The sequence below is a fragment of the Neomonachus schauinslandi genome, chromosome 4, assembly GCF_002201575.2.
Source record: "Neomonachus schauinslandi chromosome 4, ASM220157v2, whole genome shotgun sequence".
In the NCBI taxonomy this organism is placed as follows: domain Eukaryota; kingdom Metazoa; phylum Chordata; class Mammalia; order Carnivora; family Phocidae; genus Neomonachus; species Neomonachus schauinslandi.
In genome coordinates this window covers 184,910,012-184,933,758 of record NC_058406.1, presented here as the reverse complement: position 1 = coordinate 184,933,758, position 23,747 = coordinate 184,910,012, and the positions used below count along the sequence as shown (strand labels likewise).

Sequence of the window (23,747 nt, the reverse complement as noted above, 5' to 3'; positions counted from 1 at the left end):
TCCAGTTCTAGTGTATGAGAAATTTGGGTCAGTTCTGTGGAGGGTAATGAGTAGTCTGGAGCGGAAAATGAGATTGTGTGAGGAGAGCCAGAACCCCCAGCCTCCCCGTAGAATTGGTCTTGGTGTTGCTCATGTAAATGTGGGAGTTGCTACAGAGAGTTGCTAGCAAGTATGCCCGAGAGCCTGAAGAGCAACTTGGTAACAGTTGCTGCTGTCGGCCAGGTGACACCGTTTGCTACATGTGGATACACTGTGTGCCCCGGTCAGCAAGGCTCCTCTGCTGAGCTCCGCCCCGGGAGAGGAGGCTGGGGGGCGGCCTCCAGGACAAGCCCCACGGCCCTCATCAGAGCAGCCGCTCAGCGCAGTCCGCTCATGGTGTGGGTTCTCCCCGCAGGCAGTGTGGCCTCCTGATTCGTTTTCCAAAAAGTGTTCTGCTTTTCATGATAAAGGGAATACATCTCATCTCAAAGCATTTAGAAGATACTAACATAAATAGAAAAAAGTCACCCATAATAATCCTTGGGAGGGAGAGTTAATACGTGTGAGGTTATTTCCAGACGTTTTTTCCTCTTCTTCCACCCCCCCCCACCCCCTTCTCAACCCCATTCATGACCTTCATCCCAGTCTGCTCTTCCAGTGTGAAAGGGGGGCGGGCAGATAGTGGTTCCGCTCAGAAATCCGTCTCACGTTAGCAGTGAGGATCCGGGCACCACCCCAAATTATTACTTTCCTTACTCATAAGTTTAAGGCATCAGACATTTTTTTTTCTTGTCTTTTTTTTTTTTAAGATTTTATTTTTGAGTTATCTCTACACCTGTGGGCCTCGAACTCACAACCCTAAACTCAAGAGTTGCACGCTCTTCCAGCTGAGCCAGCTGGGCGCCCCTAGACTTTTCTTTTCCTACATATATTTAGACAGTTGGGATTCACCTGCATTTCTAATTTTATGTTGCTGCTGTTCACCTAGTATCTTGAGCATTTCTGAGTGCTGTTTATCTGCATGTGGGGCGGAGGGACCCGTGTTTAAAGTGAAAAGGTGGTGGCCTCCTTCGGGACACAGGCCGGGAGCACAAGCCCCCTAGCTGTGCGGCACTTCTGTGCCTCAGTCTTCTCATGAGGTGGACTGGCTGTAGAAATTCCCCCCGAGTTGGGAGGATTCGGGGGATTATAAATGGCTGCCTGGCCCGCGGCAAGCAGTCCTGCTAGCTGCTGGTTTCAGGATCCTTCTTCTTCCGTGTACATCTAGCACACCCCCTTTCCTTCAGAGCACTTTTTCGCTCCCTGGGGAAGTGTTGAGGGGATGCGTTGGTGTCTGTCTCTCACTAACTAGAGGCTGCTAGAGGGCAGGACCATGTCTCACGGCTGCGCCTGCAGCACCTAACACGGTTCCTGGCTCAGAAGAGGTGGAGGCAGAGGGTGCGTGTGTGCGAGTGCATGCACGTGTGTGTGTGTGTGTGTGTGTGTGTGTGTGTGTGTAGGGTGGGGGACTAGACTGCTTAATAAAACCACATAGGCACTGAGGTATAAACAGTTAATGCTAAAACATGTCTTCCCCAAGGGGTTGATCACAGAAGCCCCTAGTAAGCTGACTTCATTCATAAGGGTGGGGGGGCTCCAGGACACCTGCTGAGCACCCGCCGTGTGGGTCCATACCCCAAGGCTGACAGAGAGCAATGGTGCTGTCCCAGCTGCATCCCTGCGTTCCCACCCTGGCCGCTCTCATCACATTGGCTCTCGATGAGGAAACATTTATGAAGCGGGGATAATGAAAGTACCAATTTTAGTTATTATAATGAATAACTATTAATATAAAATTACATATCCTAGAATTATCAGGATAACGAATATGGTGTATTTTATATATAATATAGAGACATTTAGTTATAACAAATAACTCTTGATATATTTATTCATCTTAATTCTGGATCATCATGATTGTTAATTATGTAGAATAATTAATTGTTCTAACTATCATAATTAACAGTCATTACTGTGAAAGCAAAATGGGTTACTACATGGAAAATGCCTCCTGATGCCTAGGATGTGCTCAGTGCATGTTACTTATCATAAGAGCGATTATTTTAGTGGGTAGAAGAAATGCCGCGGCTCCTTTGGCGGGGGAGTATGCCCTGCTTGGGGAATTTAAAAATTACGCTGCATGGTAAGTTTGTGCCAGTGTTGTGTGTTGCCTGGGGCTGGTGAGGGCTGCAGAAAGCAGGGTGCTGATGTGGTAGGTGGTGGGGTTCCTGGGGGAGCTTTCGCTCTGGCCTGGATGATGGGCCGCAGAAATTGTGCAGAGCTGGGCTACGGGGTGCCCATGCAGGGATGTGGATGACTCAGTGCAAATGCTGTATAGTCCCCCGAAGATCCCACACTGAGTCCTACAGGACAGCGCGTCCGTCTGTCCATGGAATTTTCCATCATGCTCCTGAAAGGCACGTCTCCCGGCTGAGCTGCTTCGATTAGAGATTGCAAACCGACACAGATGAGTGTGGCACACGTTTCTCGTAAAACACCCTTCTTTGAACGGGAACAGATTTTCCTGATTCTTGTAAGCGACTCTTCCCGTATTCGGTCCTGGTTGTTTGGTTGGACACTGTCAAAGTTGTTTTCTAAACAAAGCCCCAGAAGAAACAAAGCAGACACGTTCGCGCTGTAACTTAAATAGTGTGTCTTAATTGGAAACAGACCTCAGTGTGGAGGGGCTCTTAGGTGCAGGAAAGGGGGTCGTCTCTGCCTGTAACCAAGTAGAGACCTGGAAACGGATGCTTGCAGGAGGCTCGTCTACATTTTAAAAACAAAACAAAAAAACCCCCAAACCACTCTGGACACGTTTAAACTTCATGTAACCTATGTTTCTCGCGTGCACCCCCTGCCCCTGAACTTGCACCTGATGTGTGCCCTACATTATCGGCTGGTGGTCAGGTAGCGGAGGGCTTCCCTTTTCATTTTGGTACTTTGGCTTTGAGTTCGAGCTGCCGCCGCTGCTCAGGTGATGTTTCGGTGTCACAGAAGCTGTGCTCTGTGCTAGGCAGACACCGCTGGGTCCAGCGTGGCCCGAGAGCAGCCGCCTTGTGGGCCCGGGGGCCGAGAGCAGGTGCAGACAGCTGGTGGCATCAGGCCTGCTCCTGGGCCATCAGGACCTGAATCCTGCACAGTGCCCTGTCACCATCCACGTCATGACATTCTTGTTTATTTTAAAAGTGGTCTGTTTTAAATGCTTGCATTTGGCAAGTCATGGCCTTTAGCCTTAAAACTATTTACAGCATGATTACAGGACCTAGGAGACAGTTAATAGTGGAAGTGTGCGGAAGGTGGTGAATAGGTGCGCGGCAGGGACCCACATGGATGGCCACAGGCCTGCGTGTGATGAAGATGGGGAGGAGAATCACATACGTGCAGTTGGAGGCTCAGGAAGTGACTCGAGCTGCAGAGGGAAGTGGTCGGGGGTAAGGGACAAAGTCAGGTCACTAACAGCAGCTCACACGGGTGTCCTGGCTGCTTGTGTACCGTGCACCAGTGCAGTGCTTTCGGAGTGTTGACATGACCCTACCTGGTACTGCTGGTTAGGAAACTGAGGCACACGGAGGTGCAGGGCACAAAGCAGGAAGTGCCGGAGTCCAGACATGGAGCTGGGCACCTGCCTGCACATTCCAGGACCTTGACCCCATGGGTGTCGTCAGGACAGGCCAGTGCACCTGTTCGGTGGTTGAACACACAAGGAGAGTAGCTTGCATTGCTTTGCCATAATTATGCAAATGTAGAGGACCCTTTAAGAGAACTCTCTGTGGTAGCTTAAGCTTCCCTAAGGAATAAAAGGAAAAAATTGACTTGGAACTAGTGGGTTTGGATTTTCTAGTGTTTTGGGTTTTTTTTTTTTTTTTAAGATTTTATTTATTTGACAGAGAGAGACAGCGAGAGAGGGAACACAAGCAGGGGGAGTGGGAGAGGGAGAAGCAGGCTTCCCACTGAGCAGGGAGCCCGATGTGGGGCTTGATCCCAGGACCCTGGGATCATGACCTGAGCTGAAGGCAGAGGCTTAACCGACTGAGCCACCCAGGTGCCCCTCCAGTGTTTTAATTAAAGAGCAGTCGGGTGAAATTTTTTTTAGAATGCTTTTTTGAATTAATGAATACTGGTTTGAGTTTTACTCTTGTTTTTTTTTACACCATGGATCTCTGATGCCCTTTGGTAACTCTGAACACTTTGGGGGAATTTCCGCTAACCACCCTTTGTTAATATTTCAGGCATTTTCTTTTCTTTTCTTTTCTTTTTTTAAAGATTTTATTTATTTGACAGAGAGAGAGACACAGCGAGAGAGGGAACACAAGCAGGGGGAGTGGGAAAGGGAGAAGCAGGCTTCCCGCCGAGCAGGGAGCCCAATGTGGGGCTCGATCCCGGGACCCTGAGACCATGACCTGCGCCGAAGGCAGACGCTTAACCCACTGAGCCACCCAGGCGCCCCTTCAGGCATTTTCTGAAGCTACCTCTGCCACCTGAAGTCTGAGATCACTTCCATATGCTTTTTAAAAAAATATTTACTTATTAGAGAGAGACCACAAGCAGGGGGAGTGGAAGGGCGAGGGAAGAAGCAGGCTTCCTGCTGAGCATAGAGCCCTAAGAGGGGCTCGATCCCAGGACCCCAGGATCATGACCTAAGCCGAAGGCAGACGTTTAACCAACTGAGCCACCCAGGCGCCCCTTCTATATGCTTTTCTGAAGGATGATGACCAGAAGTGGGTAATAGGATGAAAGGCCCTTTCTGAAGCAGAGCTTCTGGATCCCTAGATGATCTCCCATTCTTTTTACATCAGAACAAAAAGGGCTGCACTTACGGGGGTGGCCCAGTGAGCCATGGTGGCTGTTTGGGGCGCCCCTGGCCTGTGCTTTATGTTGCTCACCGTGGTTTGTGCACTGACCTTCACATAGCCTGTATCATGGTAGCGCATCCGCACGTCGAGCTCTGTTTCCGCGGTGGGCCGGTCGCACTGCCGTCCGTGCGTGCAGTTGGCACGTTAGTGCAGGGACACAAGGGGACCCGAATTTGGTGGTGGGTTGTTTTAAGATTGAGCTGTAAGATAGGAGGAAGGCAGACTTCTTAGCTCTTCCAAAAGCCTGCAGATGATTTCCTCTCCCCTCTTGCTGGGATCACTGCTGACCGAGCCCCCAGGGCTGGTGAGGACCAGTCATCAGGCCTATAATCCTCCAGCTTAGGAGCTGGGCGAGAAAGCTGTTTGCTCACTGGAAGTGGTGAAGAGCACCTATTTGCGCAAATCTTTTCCCTGGTGAAATTTTATGTATTTTGAAGTGAATGATGTTTGCTGCTTTTGAGTTGAGCACTTGATGAATAGTTGTTTAAGCTGAAGTAACTGAAGAAACTTGGAGGTAATGTGATGATTTGCCAAAGCCTCGCCCTACCCTCTCCAAAAAATGGTATCCAGAACTGTGCACCGGTCCCTATATGACTGGACTTGGAAAGGTCACTGTTGACACAGACTGCGTGCTCGCCTCCCTCTCCATTCTGGGTGGTGTCTGTCGGAGGCGAATACTAACCCGCTGAATCCAAAGACATTTGTAAATGAACTTCATGCACTGAGGTGTACCGTGGGTCCTTTCCACTTGCTTTGGAACAAGCATGGACCATTTCCACGTTTATTAATGATTAACTCTGTGTTCTCTCGACACTTTCCGTGTGCCTGTTTCCCTCTTCTGGTTGGCAGTTTCCTAGAGAGACGGGACTATCTGGTGCAGCCTGGCCTTCTCCCCACCCGAGTCAGCGGGACGCGGCACGGCGCGGGAGCTGGGCGGGAGCCGGGCTCCGAGCTCTGCCGCCCGGGACGGGGCGGGCCCGCCAGGCCTCTGCCAGCTAACCCATGTTGCTGCTATTGCCGTCTGGCGGAAGCCCGGCCCCACACGTCTGCAGCCCCTCCGCAGTTGGGGTTTTTGGCGTGCCCGTGAGAGTTGCAGCTGTCGCCATCGTTCCGGAGAGACCTGAGCAGAGCCACTGGGTTTTCAGAAGACAGTCTGCATGACATCCCGCGCCACAAAATGAGAAGTGCAGGCGGTGGTTCTGGAAGCTTTCTGCCTCAGGACCTCTGCGTGGTCTCAGATGATCAAGGCCCCCAAAGACCCTTTGTTTATGTGGGTTCTGTTGATGCTTGCTGTATTAGAAATTTAAACCAAGGAGTCTAAAAAATAATGTGCCATAAAGACAATGAGAAATCTGATGTGTTTTACTAGATTGTATTTTTATGAAAGATAATTTTTTAAAACCAAAAAAAAAAAAATGTAGTGAGGAGCGATATTGTTTCACACTTCTTGTAAACCTCCTTAAGGTTGGGCCAAATGCAAGCAGCAGTTGGCTTCCCACTGATTCTACTGGAATTTGTTGTTTTTGTTGAAGTATAAGAAAAAAAATCTGGCCTCACACAGATTTGTAGCTGAAAGGGAGGAGTATTTTGGTAGCCTTTTCAGATAATTGTGGATATTTTTCTTTGCTACCACACCAAAACTCAACCAGTAGTAGTTTGTTTCTTCATTTCTTTGTTCCTTAGAAAGCGCAGGAGTGGGTGCAAGCTGCCGGGAGGGGCAGAGGGAGAGGGAGAAGCCAACTCCTACTGAGCAGAGAGCCCGACAAAGGGGTTTGATCCCACGACCCTGAGATCACGACCTGAGCTGAAATCCAGAGTCGGACGCTCACCGACTGCGCCACCCGGGCGCCCTGCGCCCGGTCGCAGTTTCGTACAAGCTGGTGGCAGTGCGGGGTCTGAGACCACGTGGGATGCGGCGTGGATGGATGCTTAGCTGGGTGTGATCCCTGAGGACACATAGCATCACTGGACAGCATTGCTTTCCGGAGTTGTGTGGGTTTTTCAGACATTGGCTGTGTCGTCACGCACAGACACACATCCAGTTCGTGGATGTCACCGTGCATCTCAGCAGAGGTCTTTCAGGATCTGGAATCCTGAAGCTCATGGTGGTGACGACAAGTCTCTCACCGTTCGCACTTTCGCATGCAGGCTTGAATTGCATCATTGCAGCAGACGCTGGGGCTGTTTTCCGGGAGCGGCGGCCCCCTGGGTCGGTGCTGAGGAAGTCTGGCCACCACCCGAGCCGTCTTCCCCGGGAAAGGAAGCTCAGCTCCCGGCCTGACACTCGCCTCAGTACTTTTCCTCCAGACGGCGAGACGGCCACCACAGTTAGGGTGACGCACATTTCCTGTTTCCTCACACAGATATGAGGAGGCTGAAGAGTCAGAGTTTCATAAAATGAATGCTTTTCCCTGCTTCAGTAAGAACATTTCTAGGTAAACTGGCCCCCCTTCCGCGGCAGAGCTGTTCTGGTGCTGAGCCACTGCCTCGATGGGAGCACCTGCAGTTTCTGCCCTTGAACCTTCCGGGTACAGAGAGCATTACGTATTAGGACAAAAATACTTCTGACCTTGGGAAACCCCCTTAGTGGCTCCTGGGGCCCCCCAGGAATTCCTGGGGCCACTCTGACAATTGCTGAGTTATGAGAATCCTAAATTCTGTTCTCTCTCCCTCTGTGGAGTCATCTCTGTGAATATCTAATGGCAGAGACTGTTAGAGAGTCCACTTACATTAAGCTGCATCCTGCCTTACAAACACGTTTTAATGAAACTGTCCCAGGAGGGGGTCAGCTTTGAAGTGCGGGTTCCTGTGTGTGCGGCCTGGCAAAGTGACGGCCTGAGAGGTTTGGGGCTGCGCTTGTGTCTGCCAGGTCTCTGAGAGGCCCGCTCCTCGGAGCAGGTGAGAGTGGGTAGGAAGAGGGCTCCCCGTCTCTGGTGCGGAAGGAAATGGGGCCCATCGGCCTGGGTGGGTGTTTTCTTTTAGGTTGTTGGTGAAGGAGCTGGGCTCCCCTCAGGTCTCACGGACTTCTTTTTGAAAAGAGGCAGCTTCACTGAATGGTGTCTTTAGTTTGGCGAATTCTATTTGTGCTTTTTGTGGAAGTGCTTGTAAAATTGTTCTGTTGAGAGATCTTCTGTCTTTACCAGTTGATGCAGATGGGTTTTCCTAGTTATTTAAGTACACATGGAGTTGGGGGTTCATCTGAGAGAGGCTAGCAGTCTGGAAATGGCTTCCATTCTGGGCTAATACCCAAAATTAGTTAAAAACATTTTCCTGGGGCATGGAAAGAGACCCCCTTCCCTGCCACCTACCCTGCTGGTTCCTTGTTGCCACTGTATTTAAACATAGTGTCTTCTCCCCTTCTCCCAAGGGACGGCCAGAAGCCCACTCGGGGATTTGTTGGAGGGTGTGCTCAGGTAAAGCTTGGTCTCTGTGGCAGCAGTTTAGGATGGTGTGTATGTGCTTTTGGTAGTAGCTTCTGACCTGCTCTAGAAAAAAGATGAGTGAATGGTGTGACCCACATAGAGGAAAGTGTTCTAATTGATTCTTAACCAGCAAGCACTCACCTCTGAGCGTTCGAAAACTGTTGGAAGAGAGCTTGCTAACTGATGTGCCGCCTTGTCATAGCCCCGGCCCCAGGACAGGACAGAAACCTTGCTGTCTCTTGCCAGGACTAGTGCAGGGCCCTCCCCTCACGGCCCCCCGTGCTCCCGACCTGTGTCTCTGCAGTCTGTCACTGTGCCTTCCTTCCTCGGCGTTTGGATCACCTGCCATGTGCTGAGCCCTGTGCTAGATGCTGAGGAGAGGCAGACCCACACAGAGGGCCTCTGCTCTCGAGGAGCCTGTGACCTGGGCGGGGGGCGAACAGCTGGGGGACAGATAGGTAACACGTCTGGCGCACGGAGTCTGTGGTTAGGGTGGTTAGGGAGGTGGTGTTGGACAGCAGAGCCGGGCGCCGTGGGGACCACAGGGCAGGCAGAGCACTCCAAACCCCATGTGGCCAGAGCTGCGGCTGGAGGGCAGAGGCAGTGGGCCGGGGGCCACCGTGCCCTGCTGTGGTCACTCTGCCTACTTGGCCATTTGCCGAGGTTGCCAGCTATTTATAGAACACACTGTAAGCCCCTGGAGCCTGGCGTCACGACCCAGTACGACCTCACCAGGCCCATGCCAGCCTCTCGCGCTTCTGCCCTCATGCCCTTTGTGCTTCTGGTTGTGTTGCCTGCGGGTCCCTGGTCGGGTGCCCGTCCTGCGCACGCATATCCTGCTGATGGAAATTCCTTCTTTCCAGGATCTGCTCAAAGTGGGTTTCTCATGAAGCCTTGCCAAATAGCTAAGTAAGAATGCCTTGGTCTTTTGTCCAGTCAAAAGCTTATCTCATTCCCCAGGACAGCCTGACCCCACCTTCCTGACGCCTACGCTGCTGGAGCCCACAGTCAACGTTCATGGAACCAGCCAGCGGTGGCTGGGGTCCCTGGGAGGTGATGTCAGCAGGTCCCACCTGGTGGGCACAGAGAGAGGTCACGGTACAGGGAGAGGCGCCAGTGAGAAGGAGGAGCACTGGATACTGTGGATGGACAGATGGACGGATGGACGGATGAGGGCTTCCTGGTCGCCTCCTCTGTTCAGCTGTGCTAGTCCTGCATGGGAGGACTCTTCCCGAGGTCACTCTGACTGCCCGTGGGACCGTTTGGGCATTCAGAACATTCTGCTCTGTGACCCAGCAGATGACCCCAGTATCACTCTTAGGAGCGTTTGGAAAGTAATAAATCCACAGAGAAGTCCGTCCCTTACTGCTCTCGTCTGGCTCCCTGAGCATTTAGGACTTCTGGGTGTTTCAGGAATGGTAGATCAGTGGCCCCAGACCACAGACGCTCTGCCGGCCGAGCAGAGGACTCCGTGGTTTTCCTGGAGCAAGCGAGCCACTCTGAGCGAGGTTCCCTCAGCCCACGACTGCTCCTTGGGGTTTTGGCAAGTGCCGTCGGCTTGGGCCCTCCGCCGTGTCCCTGCCTGCAGGCAGCCTTCGGGCAGGAGGGGCCGCGGGAGGAGGGCCCAGAGACTCTGGCGGGGCCTCCACTGGTGATGGGAAGAGGAGCGTAGGCTGCTGGGGCCGGTGGTTGGTGCAGGGCCAGTGTTCTGACCCTGGAATGCAGTGGGGGCACCCCCCAGAGTGTGTGCCGAGTGGCAGAAAGGAGGCGTGTTCATGGAGGGAAAGAACAGGCCAAAACCCAGGTTCGGAAGCTTAGCCCTGCCTTGTGTAACACGAACACTCAAAAAAACAACAGCTTTATTTTTTCAAGATCTAGCTCACGAAGCCCCAAATTACCACTGTATTTTTATGTGTTGTGGTTAAAGATGTGCAGGATGTGTTGGTGCTGATAAGTCAGTCGGGCAGGCCTACTCCCTGCTGCAGCCGAGGAAGGTGCTGGTTCCTGTCCAAGGACGGCAAGGTGCTCAGTGCCGAGAGCACACAACGATTGAACACTAGGCCAGGGCGTGTAGCGTGCATAGAACCTAAAATTCACCATTTTACAGCACGCCATCAGTGGCCTTAAGTACGTTCACGGTGTTTGTGACCACCGAACCTTGTCATCCCCCTGAACAGGGGCCCCTTACCCATTGGCTGCCTCTCTCGTCTCCGCTCCCCCGGCTGCTGGCAACCGCTAGTCTGCTTTCTGCTCAACGTAGTTGCCCATTCTGGACATTTCATGCAAACAGAATCCTACAGCATGTGAACTTTCGTGCCTCTGGTGTCACCTAAGAGTATCTTCAAGGTTCCTCTGTGTTGGAGCAGGTTATCAGTACTTTCTTGCCTTTTTTTTTTTTTTTTTTTAAGATTTTATTTATTTATCAGAGAGACAGAGGCAGGCAGAGGGAGAAGCAGGCCCCTTGCTGAGCAAGGAGCCCGATGTGGGACTCGATCCCAGGACCCTGGGATCATGACCTGAGCCGAAGGCAGATGCTTAACTGACTGAGCCACCCAGGCGTCCCAGTACTTTCTTGCTTTTAATGGCTGAAGCCCATTCCATTGCGTGGATATACCACGTTCTGTTTTATCCATTCATTTGACAAGATATTTGGGGTTGTTTCCAATTATTGTATATTTTAATTATAAATTTCTTAATTTTCTGTGCTTTAAAGCTTTGCCAAAATTATAAATGTGTGTGACAGTTCTATCAGGGGACATACAGGGCAGTTTTCCATTTTTTCCATGCTGTGCTGGGAGCATCGGCTTCTGGATGGTGTTAGAGTTGGTCCACGTTCGCTTTGTGGGAAGGGAGGGGGGCGGTGAGAGCTGCAGGTGCCTGTGTGTGAGCCCCCTCGTGTTGGAAGCGGTCTGCTGAGGGATCTCACTGAGCCCCCGTCGAGAGTTTGGAATCTGCCTGCTTCCTTTCGGCAAATCGAAATGTAGATGATGTTCGGAAGGACATTGTGCATTGATGTTTTTTCACTGTGTATGTGATTGTGGGAAAATCTTACCGTATTTTTAGGAAGCCTGAGTTGCAAATTTCTACTGTGAACATAACAATTTATAATCATAAAAAAAGGACATTCTGCCTAACTTGTCGTATTGGCCGCATTTGGTATATTTGCAGACTTGAAGGCAGGGAATATTAATAGCAGAGTGGGGCAAACCGTTATTTTTGACACTGCGTCACCGCGCGGGAGTTCACTGGCCTGTCCCTGTACTGACGTCCTTGGTGAGCCTCCCCTGCCGGCTTCCCGTGCACGGGAGCCACAAGGTGTCCCCTTCTCGCTTCGCTCTCAGGCCGCCGTGGAGGCCTCCGAGCAGGCTGCTCGCTTTCCCCCTCGCTCGCAAGGCCCCTTTCAGCTTCGGCAGCCGAGTGTGTCACCGCTCGTGTTCCTGCTCAAGTCTGCAGTCCGGGGGGAGGTGGCCAGAGGCGGTGTTCGCTGGGCCCTGGCCCCTCGCGCCACGGTGGGGGCAAAGCTGGCCACCACATTCTGAGCAGCCCGAACGCCCGGGGACAGCCCCAGCCGCCCCACCCCCCCACCCCATCCCCAAAAGATGCACGCGTGCTCATCCACACCGCCCGCTGCGGCCACACGTGTGCCCTGCCCGCAGCCCGTGAAGAGCCCGGGTGGTCATCGCGTCCGGCTAGTCCCGCTGCCCTGAGCATCCACTCCTGTGCTGTTCCGTCTTTCAGACTTCCCGTGGTGCTTCTGACTTCCTAACGTGCGCAAGGCCAAAGTCTGGTGGCCCCTAAAGCACTCATCTCTCAGCTCAAGCAGCATTAACACATGGCCACTTTTATTTCCTTACGGGAACAATTTGAAGGAAATCCTGCCCGTCATCCTTTATCCACACATACCTCAGTGTGGTCGCCAACAACCGTGGAATCACCGACCCGGACGCCCGCGAGTGTGCGTCCCTAAGGCTGCCCCTTAGCGTCACATAGATGGTCAGTGCCCCGGGTTCCCGCTTGCCTCAGAATTGCTCTTTCATTGCTGGTGTGTTTGAATTAGTGTCAGTGCGCATGGTCGGCCAAGAATTCCAACGCACCTGAACGTGGCTGCTGTGTCATTGTCATTTCCGTGGACGTTAACTCCTGGCTAGGAGCTGCTGCCCATGGGGTCGTGTCTGCTTCCAACGTTCCCCACAGTGCAGAGCGTGTGTTGGTCACCCGGTGGTTTTAGGGACGTGTGTCTTTCACTGCATCATCTACTTAGTGCCCCCAAAACTGTAGCTTCAGACAGCCTCTGCCGTGGGCCGCCGTGGGCTGGCGGGGCCAGGTGCTCTCGTGGGTCTGATGCCGGGGGGGGGGCCCCCTCAGCGGCTCCAGGCTGTCTCCTCCCCCAAGGCAGGAATCCTACAGGAGTGAGTGCAACGCACAGCTCTTCCGAAAGCCCCAGGCAGCCCCAGATACTCGCTCCTGGTTGTTGGCCGGGGCAGGCAGGTGGACAGTGGGCTGTGTGACCGCGAGCTGGTTCCTGGAGCGAGCTCCTCACGGGGAGTCTGTGAAAGCTACCACGTAGATGAACGTCAAAAACATTGTATTCGGTGAAAGAAGCCACGTATACGAGTCCGTTTATGTGAGATGCCCGGAGTAAGTAAATCCACAGGGACGGGAAAGCAGATCAGTGGTTGCCAGGGGCTGAGGATAGGAGGGAATGGGAAGGAAGTGTGTGGTTTCTTTTGGGGGTGGTGAAAATGTCCTGAAAGCAGACAGTGGTGGCGGCCACACAGCGTCGTGAAGGCACCAAAGCCACTGAATTGTCCACTGTAAGATGGTTAAGATGGTCCGTTTTGTGCTCTGTGAAGTCTAATATGATTTCAAAAAACTGACCCTGGGTCATTTTATGCACATTCCTGAATCCAGATTTCCAAGCTCAGCTGTGAGCTTTGACGGTACCAGCATACTTCATGTTAAGGTGTGCATTTTTGATTGGCTCCTGACCAGCCAAAAGTGACGTCGGGATCCCACCTTATGCTAAACGGGGTCCGCCAGGACACAGGAGACCTCAACTCTAGTTTTCACCAGCTGCCGGGGAAAGCGGCCCCTTCCCCCTGCCTCACAGGTATCAGATGAGTCAAGATCTAGGTAGTGGCTGGAGCCTGATGTGGATGGAAAAATGCCATAATTTTGCAGGGTCCTGCATCTGGCACAGTCCATCATCTAAGATATGTGCAAGTATCACTAATTTCTTTTCAGTCTTTTGAAGAACGCAGAGTACATGTCTATTTATGTTAAATTGTGGGCTTGTCTCTCTTACGGAAGAATTGATTAAAGAGGCCCAACAGTCCTGGGGATTTTATCTGCTTGATTTTCAACAAATTTACTCCTAATTAATTATTCCGACTCAAAAAAAAAATTGCACCTCTACAGGATGCCAGTATTTAGAAGTGACATTTCAAATATCTAGCTGTACAAATTGAGAGAATTTTCTGATGTCTGTCGTTTGGTAAATTTGCTTTTAAGTATCCCCTCAGGGAGTTGTACTCATTCCAAGTAAGGGGATTACAGTCGAATTAGCACTCCCTCCGATTGGATTGAGCCACAGGTATCTGAGGCAGGAGCCTTGCTGAAGCATGCAGGGAAATTTGACTCAAAACAAAGCTAAAGCTTCTGTTACTTAATCTTTTCAGATGCTTTTCTTGGGATAAGGAACATTCTGGGATTTGTTTGTTTGTTTTGGTAATAGCACCATGATATTTACTATTGAATGTGTGCCTTGTTTTGTTAACATTAAAATAACACTACTTTTCACAAAATAGAGGGATTGTAGTTGAAAATAAACATGGGAATATTCTTACACTGAAGTCTGAGTTGAAATGCTTGATTGCTAAATATATTGCTGAGGAGAGGAAATTTTTTTTTTTTTAAAGATTTATTTATTTATTTGAGAGAGTGAGAATGAGAGAGAGAGAGAGTACATGAGAGCGGGGAAGGTTAGAAGGAGAAGCAGGCTCCTCGCCGAGCAGGGAGCCCGATGCGGGACTCGATCCAGGGACTCCAGGATCATGACCTGAGCCGAAGGCAGTCGCCCAACCGACTGAGCCACCCAGTCGCCCCGAGGAGAGGAAATATTTTTATTTTCCTTTGTCGCTGGCAGCGTAGCGGATGTGACCCCACAGGTACCCAGCCCGGGAAGATTTTGATGTGTAAAAAGAATCCATGTTTATCACAAAAAAGATACAAACAGAAGCTGAAGTTTTCCCTTCATAATATTGACTTTTTTTTTTAAAGATTTTATTTATTTATTTGAGAGAGAGAATGAGATAGAGAGAGAGCATGAGAGGGGGGAGGGTCAGAGAGAGAAGCAGACCCCCTGCTGAGCAGGGAGCCCGACGCGGGACTCGATCCCGGGACTCCAGAATCATGACCTGAGCCGAAGGCAGTCGCTTCACCAACTGAGCCACCCAGGCGCCCCATAATATTGACTTTTTAACCTCTCTTACTCTCTTTAAAAAAAGGACTGGGGCGCCTGGGTGGCTCAGTTGGTGAAGCGTCTGCCTTCGGCTCGGGTCATGATCGCAGGGTCCTGGGATCGAATCGGGCTCCCTGCTCAGCGGGAAGCCTGCTTCTCCCTCTGCCCCTCCTCTCTGCTCCCGCGGGTGCTTTCTCTCTCTCAAATAAATAAATAAAATCCTTAAAAAGAGGAGGGGGGATTCTTCTGTGTTCATTGTAGAAAACACTGGCTACAGAGGGATGGAGTCGTTGGGGTGCACAAAGTCCCCGAGAGTCTCCCTGGGTGTTCGGGCCTGGCCGCCCCGCTGCAGCCAGCGGGGGGAGGGGGGTGGAGGACAGGGAGGAAACGGGCGCCACTGCCGGGGCCGGGGCCGGGGCTGGGGAGGACCTGCCCATGCGGCGCCCACTGCAGGGCCGTGGAGACGGGCAGAGCCGGAGGGGGGGGGCGATGGCACAAGGAGGGCTCTCCGAGAAGGCGCCACTTGAACACAGACCTGGGAGCGAGCGAGCAAACTGCAGGGCGTCTGGGGGAGGAAGGCCCCAGCCGAAGCGGGGGGGGGGGGGGCAAGGGGAGAGGGGGAGATGGGGGGAGGCTGGGGCCCGCCGCTCCTCGCTCCTCCGCTGAGACAGGATGCCGCGGGAGGGTTTGAGCAGAGTCTGCCCTCCAGCTCCTGGCTGCTGTGTAGACACGGGGGTGGGGGTGGGCATGGAGAGAGGACCAGTTAGGAATCTCGGAATAATCCCCTGGAAGGTAGTGAGGGTTCGGACCTGTGTCCTCGCAGCGGAGAGGGGGACGCTGATGGATTCTAGGTCCGTGGTGTGTGTCTTAAAGGTGGAGGCAGGAAGATTTAGACGTGGTCTAGACATGAGGGAAAGTCAGGGGTGACAGCATTGTGGCCCTGAGCAGTGGCCTCATGATTGAGATGAAGACACGGTGTGTGTGTGTGTGAGAGAGAGAGAGAGAGAGAGATAACACAGGGTCTTGGTGACTCTGTCAGGTGGGTTTGGAGGAGTCAGGGGGATCTGCCTGGTTTGGGGAGGGGCAGAGAAAATGGGAGGATAGGATGTGGAGCCACCTAGTGTGACTAAGTCGGAATTGGGAGAGGGAGGGCAAGGGAGTGGGTGTGAGCAGGGGCAGTCATGGGGAGCAGGTCTGAGGGACGGCAAGAGTTGATCTGGGACACGTAGAGTCTGTGGTGTCTACTGGACCTCAGCTGGAGGGCAGCAGGAGGTTCCTGGGGGCATGGGGACAAGAGAGGCACCCCGTGGTGGTCAGGATATAGAGAGTGCTGGAAGCCATTTGACTAGGTGAGATCACCAAGGGCCTGCCGATGGCGCAGGTGGGTGGAGGGTTGACCATGTGATGTGGTGACCTTGCAGGAGCAGCTCCGTCTGTGTGGGGGGGACACCGGTCCGCCTGAAGAGCTGCGGAAGAACTAGGAAGCGACTGAACACAACCAGTGGATTGATGGTTGGGGGAGAGTGGGAGCCAAAGATTGTTTCGCTCCTGGAGTCTGTTGGGGTTCACTTTTTACCTGTGAACATCTTTGTGCTCGTTCTGTAGAGTTTCTCCAAGAAGACACTCCCAGGTTGAGAGTTACTTTCTTTTCACACTTCGGCAATATTACCCCGGTTTGGGGGCAGTTTTGAAGTCAGCTTCTGTCTAATCAGGGTTGCTTTATAGCGGATCTGTGTTTTTCTTTCTCACGCCTTAGAACAATCTTTTCTCGGTCTTTGTCTCATTTTGTTTAAAATGGAAGTAAGTGCAGCGTGTTGGGCTCCTGTTGGGAATAGCCCTCTTGAGAGGGGAGGGTTATGACAGAGAAGGAGGGATTGCTGGAGCCGTGTCCCTGACTTCAGGCACCGATCTGCAGGTGGGGGGCTGGGCCCGGCGAGGACACCATAGTTCTTCCCGACGACAGAGGCTCACGGAGGTGGGGGCCTGGGGGGGGCGGCTCTTCTGGGGGCTGTGAATGCCCTCTGTGAAGCCGTCCGTGAGTCCGAAGCTGAGGGGAGGGTGCGGGAAGGAGGTGCCGGATGTTTGGCCTGGATCGGACAGGCTGCTGGTGGGGTCACCGGAGGCTGGAGGTCTCTACGGAAGCATGGGGGCAATCAGCAGCACAGTGTTGGTGTCACGTGTGGGGCCCAGGTTCAGACCAGCATTGCATCAACCCTGGATCCCTGGGGATCCCGCCTGTGCTCAGCTGACCAGCTTCTCGTTTTTTCTTTCTGCCCGTAGAGGTGTCCCTGTGAGCCCTGCAGCGCATCCAAAAGCCCGATTCTTCCAGGCGCTTTGCAGCGGGATGTCCCTTCCCTGTGTTGGGCTGTGTGCTGTTGGCAGCCCGAGACCCAGCTTTTTCAGGCCTGTTGGTAGTGTCCCCCATTTCCTCGGGTGAGGACGTGATTGGCAGAGGTCTCCTTCCTCGACAGCATGGGTATTTAAGATGTGCTCGTATGGCCTTCTTTGTTGTCACAGGACTGAGTGGCAGTTGGACATCTAAACTGTACTGAATGGGGGGCCCTGGCAGGGAGCAGCAGTTCGGCCAGGAAGATCTAGTTGATGGGCGCCACAGAAACTCGGGTGTTTGCTTCCGTTACCTGTTGCCGTGGGAAAAGCCGTCCAGACCGAGCGGCCTGAATCAGCAGCTGTTTTGCTCACGGATTCTGTGGGTCAGAGACGTGGGCCGGACACAGACGGGAGACGCTGCTTCTCTGCTCCAGCATGCCTCAGCCAGGAAGGAGGGAGGGGGTGGCTCAGGGCTGGGACCATCTGGAGACCTCTCCACCCACACGTCTGACACCCGGGCTGGGTTGACGCCAAGGCTGGTTTCAGTGGGGACTGTTGGCCAGAGTGCCTGTGCGGCCTCTCTGTGTGGCTTGGGCTGAGTTCTTCAAGGAAGCGTATCAGGAGGAAGTATCTGGAACGCAGACGTTCCCAGGGAGCGGGAGGAAGCTGCGTGGCCTCTTCTGACCCAGCCTCCCAGATCCCCATCGTTTCCATTTCTACCCTGCCCAGACTCAAGGGGAGGGGACGTGGACCCCAGCTCTCAGTGGCAAAGGGTTTGGGCTGCTTTAAAACTGCTGCTGTATTGTCCTTTCAGAACACTCAGTTAGATCCTACATCACGTTCCAAGGCAGAGCCTCATACCTGGCTGGGCGGCTCAGGGTAGACGTCAGATGCCTGCTGTTCTTGACTGACAGTGCACAGGAAAGCCTGAATCTGTGTGAGCGCTTTCAGCCCTCTGCCATCCCATGGCGGCTAGGAGCTCCTTACCCTTCCAGTCCATCCTGATCCAGCCAGGTGGCCAGAGGAGGCCTTGTGGCTCCCAGAAGAGTCCAGACTTTGGAATCAGAGGTGCCTGAGTCCAGGTCCTAGCCCTGCCACCATGGATCTGCGTGACCTCAGGCGAGTCACTTCACCTGTGTCCATCTGTGTCTCTTCTGCAAATTGGTGAAAATCCCTGCCTTGCCAGATGTGTTGCCAACATTACAGAAAAGGTGAGGTGCCATTTGGGACACCTGGCACTTAGATTATAATAATTGGGAGGCGTTGCTGGGGAGTATCCTTATCTAATTCAGCAATATCACTAGTAGAGTTAAACATCGCACCTTCTCAATTCTGGTAGGAAGTAACCACCCAGAATCTGGCTTCCTTTTTTTTTTTTTCCTCGAGAGAGAGAGAGAGAATCTCAAGCAGGCTCCACCCCAGTGCAGAGCCCAATGGAGGGCTCAGTCTCGTGACCCCGAGACCATGACCTGAGCCAAAATCGAGCTGGACGCTTAACTGACAGCCACCAGGCGTCCCTCCGACTTCCTTTTTCTACGAACAAGTGAACATTTCTTGGATCTTTAAGGCCCCTGTGATGCTGACTTATCATGTGCGGCAGGGGTCTGAACAGAGAACACACATTACCACGAGGCCAGATGGCAGAGGCGATCACTGAGCACAAGACTAATTAATTGAGATATCTTTCAGGCACATTCAATCCTTGTCCCTCCTTTGTACCTGTGGTTTTTGTTGTTTGTAAATGGCATCTTTGTAAAAGTAATTTTCCTAATTAGTAGTTGTTCAGGTGTAGGAATGCAATGGATTTTTAGAGTCTTGTTTTTAGCAAGCTTGTTGAATTCTTTTTAGTTCTAACCGTTGTCTGTGAATTTTATCTTAATTTTATACAGGAGATCGTGTCATCTACCTGCGGTGGTTTCGCGGTCTTGTTTCACGGCATGTTGTTTCTTTTGTTACTGCACTTGCTAACGTCTGTTGAAGTGGTGATTTCAAGCCTCACTGTTTGGTTCTGACCTCAAAAGAAATCCATCTAATACTGCTTTAGTGGGAGTGCTGTTTTCAGGAAGTTTTTATTGGATAACCTTTATTAGGTCCAAGAAGTCCCTTGAAGTTGCCAGGTTTGTCTGCTGGGTTTTCTCTCGTTGTCTAAACCGTGAGAGGGTCTTGATTTTCAGACAGTGTAAGGAACGTTTGGCTGGGCCACTGTCAGGTCTGTGGGAACGCTCTCAGCTAGAGGGCTGCCTATACCTTACAGGTGGTGTGAATGCACATCCCCGTGAATGAGGGGCCCCCTCACCACGGGTTCTCATGGCAGAGGCGCAGCCCCCAGCTGGCCACACAGCTTCACAGGGTGGGCACCACAGCTCAGCCTCGGGGTCTGTGGGAAGACCTGCAGCTCAGCCACAAACATCTGAAATCCAAGGTCGAGCTGGCGTCGGCAGCTACATGTGTGATAAGGCGTCACAGAGGAGGGGGTGAGTTGGAGAACATGGTGTGTTATTATCATGTTGCTGTGGTTGAACAGACTGAACAAGAGCGTAGAGCCAGAGAAGTAGCCAGTGAGGTGGGTCTTGTGAACCGCCACATCGGAAGGATTGTCCCGCCAGAGGTGGCGGGCGCTCCAGTTGGCTCTGGGCCCTGCGGGGTTTCCAGGAGAGATGACGTCAGCGGTAGCTCTGGTTTTTAGGGGAGGAAGGGAGGGGCAGGTCATGGAGAGGAGCAGGGCGGGTTGGGGAGGGAGAGGGCAGGTGGAAGCTGAGTTGGGGGCTTGCTGCAGCGTGCAGGGTGACCCGTGCACAGAGAGCCCAGAGTCGCTGGGGATCCTGCCACCTGGCGGGCTCATTTGAATGGGGAGATGGAGGTGTTCTCCTGGGCAGCCGTCAGGCCTGGCAGCGAATGGGGAAGGGCAGGGGATTGTCCTGGATAAGGTTCTGTGGAAGTGATTGGGCTAAACAGGAAGAAATGTAACATCACGGCAGGTCAGGATTTAAGCCGGGTTTGGTCTTCTAGGTTTGGCAGTGGGTCAGAAGGAGCTGCTTTGTGATGTCATACCTCAGGTAGCTGACCCTAAACAGGCGGATCCTGCTGGGTCCTGCTGCCTTGGTCTAAGATACTTCTTCTGGGTGTGATGGCTTCAAAATGTCTGACAAAGCCCCTGACTTTGTCCTCCATAAGGCTGTGGGAACTCTTGTGTACGTCCCTTTCCTGCCCGTGTTGCCTTATTGAGCAGCTGAGCTGCTTTGTGGGGCCCTCAGCCCTTCGTGCTGTCTGGTCTCATTCCTCCTCCTTTTCCTTCTGTGTTGGACCACATAGAATTACTCACTTGATGGTGGACAGGTGCCCTGCAGCGTGGGCACCCATTGTCACCTGTCAGTTCCCCAGGCGGGCGGATGACACGGTTGTGTGTTAGCAGATGATGGGGAGATGCCTTGCTGGTAAAAATAGATGTTTATTCTTTTCAAGACTGGCAAAAAGTTAAGACTTCACTCAGTAGCCCCGTGGGACAGGACTGGAGTTGTGGTTTTTCATTTTTGCTATCATTTTCTTCTTCCTGATTCCTATTCTCTCTCTTAAAATTCATCGGGCCTCACGAGCTAATACTGATGGATCTGGTTTCGGTGGATTTGTGTTCGCTAGAGATACCCGGATGCTTACTGTGAGGCCATTACCCACGTTAAGGCTTGAAGTCAGGAGTGAGCCCCCCTGGAAAGAGGAGCCCTGGCCCCAGAAGCCACTCGGTGGCCCCGCCTTGCTTGCCGGGGGAGGGGGGGGGGGGGGAGCTGTGGTACCTCTGCACGTTCACGGAAGGTGCTTGCCCTGAGGCGACACGTGCTCTCTGCGTTCGTTTTCTTTTCCATTAAAAAAAAAAATAATAAAACGCTGGTGGCTACCTGCATTCGGTGGCCAAGGCTCTAGCTGGATTGGGGGGCTGCTTGGGCCGGCCCCACCCTGCCCGAGTACCAATGCCACTCTCCAGGACTAATGGTGCAGCCTCGTGGGGAATGGCAGTGTGCGCTCGGCATCGAGACCCTCGGCGTGTGCGTGCTGGAAAGGGTGTAGGTAAATGAGGCGGTTTCTGGCCGCCTCAGAAACTGAACCATGTAAGTGAAGGGAGGGAGACAGGGGATGCCCCCATCCCGAGTCAGACAGCTGTGCAAAGTGGTGGGGTTCCTGCTGAGGTAGGGCCGTGGGGCACATTTATAAATGAGTGGAAATAGGTCTTCTGAGTTTTTTTTCTTTTATGCACTTTCAGTATGGGTTCCCTTTATCTGGGATAGAAAATCCAAATCATGGCTTTAATCTTGTACTTGAAGTAACATGCTAGCTTGCGGTCAGGAAGAAGAGCATGAGGGGTTTTGGGGCAAGGATGTGTGGGTTTATATCCTGCCCTGTGGGGTGCCCTTGGGCAAGTCCCAGGGACTGGCAGGCACCAAGGGGTTCCCTGGGACAGGGCCTCGTGGCTGCAGCGTGGGGCCGGGGTCAGATGCTGCACTTGGCGGCACTGGCAGGTGGCACGTGGCCGCCCATCTTACCGGTCATGGAGCGTCTCTGCCAAGCCGGGCGCCAGCCTCTCCACGTGTTTGTGGCCCTGGGGCTTCAAATATACATGGGAATCATAACAGACCCGCCTCAAATCTTGAATTGGGCAAGTTTTTAAATCTCTCTGGATGTCTGTTAAGTGAGGTACTGACTATGTTTACCTCTTAGTTTTTATTTAACTTTGGAAAATATCAAACAGAGAAAAACAGAATAGTAAACACCCATTTATCCTCCTCCCAGAATTTGTTCGTAGTTGCTTTTGTCAGTTTTTAAAAGGTAGCTTTATTATTATTTTTCTAATAATAAATGTAATGTGCCCACTTAAACAAATAGAGGTATCAAGAAGAGTAGGAAGATCAGTTGGAATGTGAGCAGTTGGGAATAATCACTGTGGATATATTTTTTTTTAATTTAATTTATTTATTTGAAAGAGAGAGAATGAGAGAGAGAGCGCACGTGAGGGGGGGAGGGTCAGAGGGAGAAGCAGACCCCCTGCCGAGCAGGGAGCCCGATGCGGGACTCGATCCCGGGACTCCAGGATCACGACCTGAGCCGAAGGCAGTCGCTCAACCGACTGAGCCCCCCAGGTGTCCCAAATCCTTAGTAATTTATATAAACTCTGTATATCCAGGTTTACACTTTCAGGTTTGTGAATTTATTGTCACAAAATTTTCTGAATTTGTTGGGCAATCAGAGAAGCTTTAAAAATCTTATGTAGTCAGACTCATCTTTTGTGAGCCCTGCATTTTGGCTCCGAGAAAGAAAGCATTCTGACTCCCAAATGATACGTTATTAAATTTTGAAGTATTTCTTTGGATGTCTTTGTTTCACTTAGAAATGTTAGCTATTACAATTTGTATCCATTTGGAGTTTGTTTTGTAATAAGGTGTGAGGGAGCTCACCCTAACTTTCCCCTGAGATATTCACAGTTGCGTCGGCTTTCCTTCTCTCCCGTCCCACAACTGAAACGCCGTCTCAGCCCACCCCGCACTGTCCTCACGGCCTCTCCTGCCGTCCCTCGTGATTCTCTGCCTGCCGTCTTCGGGGGTGAGCACCCTCAGGACAGGGACGCAGTAGGCGCTCAGGAAATGTTGCACGAGTGCAATCAGACAGAGTTGGTGTATATGAAATGCTTGGTACAGGGCCAGGCACACAGTCAGACCTCAGTTATGTGGCGCCGAGTGCTAATTGAACGAATTTGGGGGACCTACATTATTATGCACTGTTAGGTCATCCGTCTCTTTTAAAGAATTCATTTGATTTCAATCTACCCACTATCTCCAAAGGACTTGAGGCAGACTTGGCCTGGCCGCAGAGCTCATGTGCTCTGCTAGCAACAGGACCTGCACCGAGCCCAGCTGTGCTGTCAGTAGCCTTCCCAGTGTCTCATCTGTAAACCGGGGGTCCCTCGTGCCTGACCCGGGGTGAGGAGTAGACGAGAAGGTGCACGTGGAGGTTTCTGCAGCGTGCATGGTGCACCGGGAGTCCCATTTCTTCCTAAGGTCTCGGGGGAGAGCTTAAACTAATACACGCACTAGAAACGGTAGTTACACATTTTCTGTTGGTGTTGAGAGATGTCCTTGGTAACTGGGATGGATTTGTTACTGTCAAAGAGTGTAAAATACTGAACTTTCTGCTTCAGAGGGATGGCAACAGAAAGGTGGTAGGTTAGATTCTTGTACGTTTGGGGTGATAAAAAGAAGGATTTAGGTTCTTTGGGGAAAAAGACGTTCCTGAAGTATGAGAGATGTCCTAAGAACTCTTCTGTGAGGGAGGTTGGTTGATTCCATGGGCCATGCTAGCAGAGGGCTCGGCTGGACAGTCTTTGCTCTGCGGTCTGCTGGCCTGGCACCGAGTCACCCTCCAGGGAACCCTGGTTCCCGTCTGTGAAGTGAAGATAGCTCGCGTCCAGGAGGGTGGATGCAAGGATAGGTGAGGAGGTGTCTGGAGTGCACCCCGAGTGTAGTAGGTGCTTGATAAATGCAGCTTCTTGAGTCGAAATGGTGGAGACAGCTTGCAGAGGACGGAATAATAGTCTTTGCATAAATGCTTCGTGTTTTTGCCATAAAATGCTTGGCATTGAGTGACAGATCGTTTCTACAGAGAGTGAGTGTGGCATTGAGGTAT

At 52.2% G+C, this 23,747-nt stretch overlaps 1 pseudogene; it reads right to left on the bottom strand.

The window, feature by feature from the left end:
- Window positions 1-654: 654 nt before the first annotated feature.
- LOC123324598 lies at window positions 655-752 on the bottom strand (annotated as a pseudogene).
- Window positions 753-23,747: the final 22,995 nt, after the last annotated feature.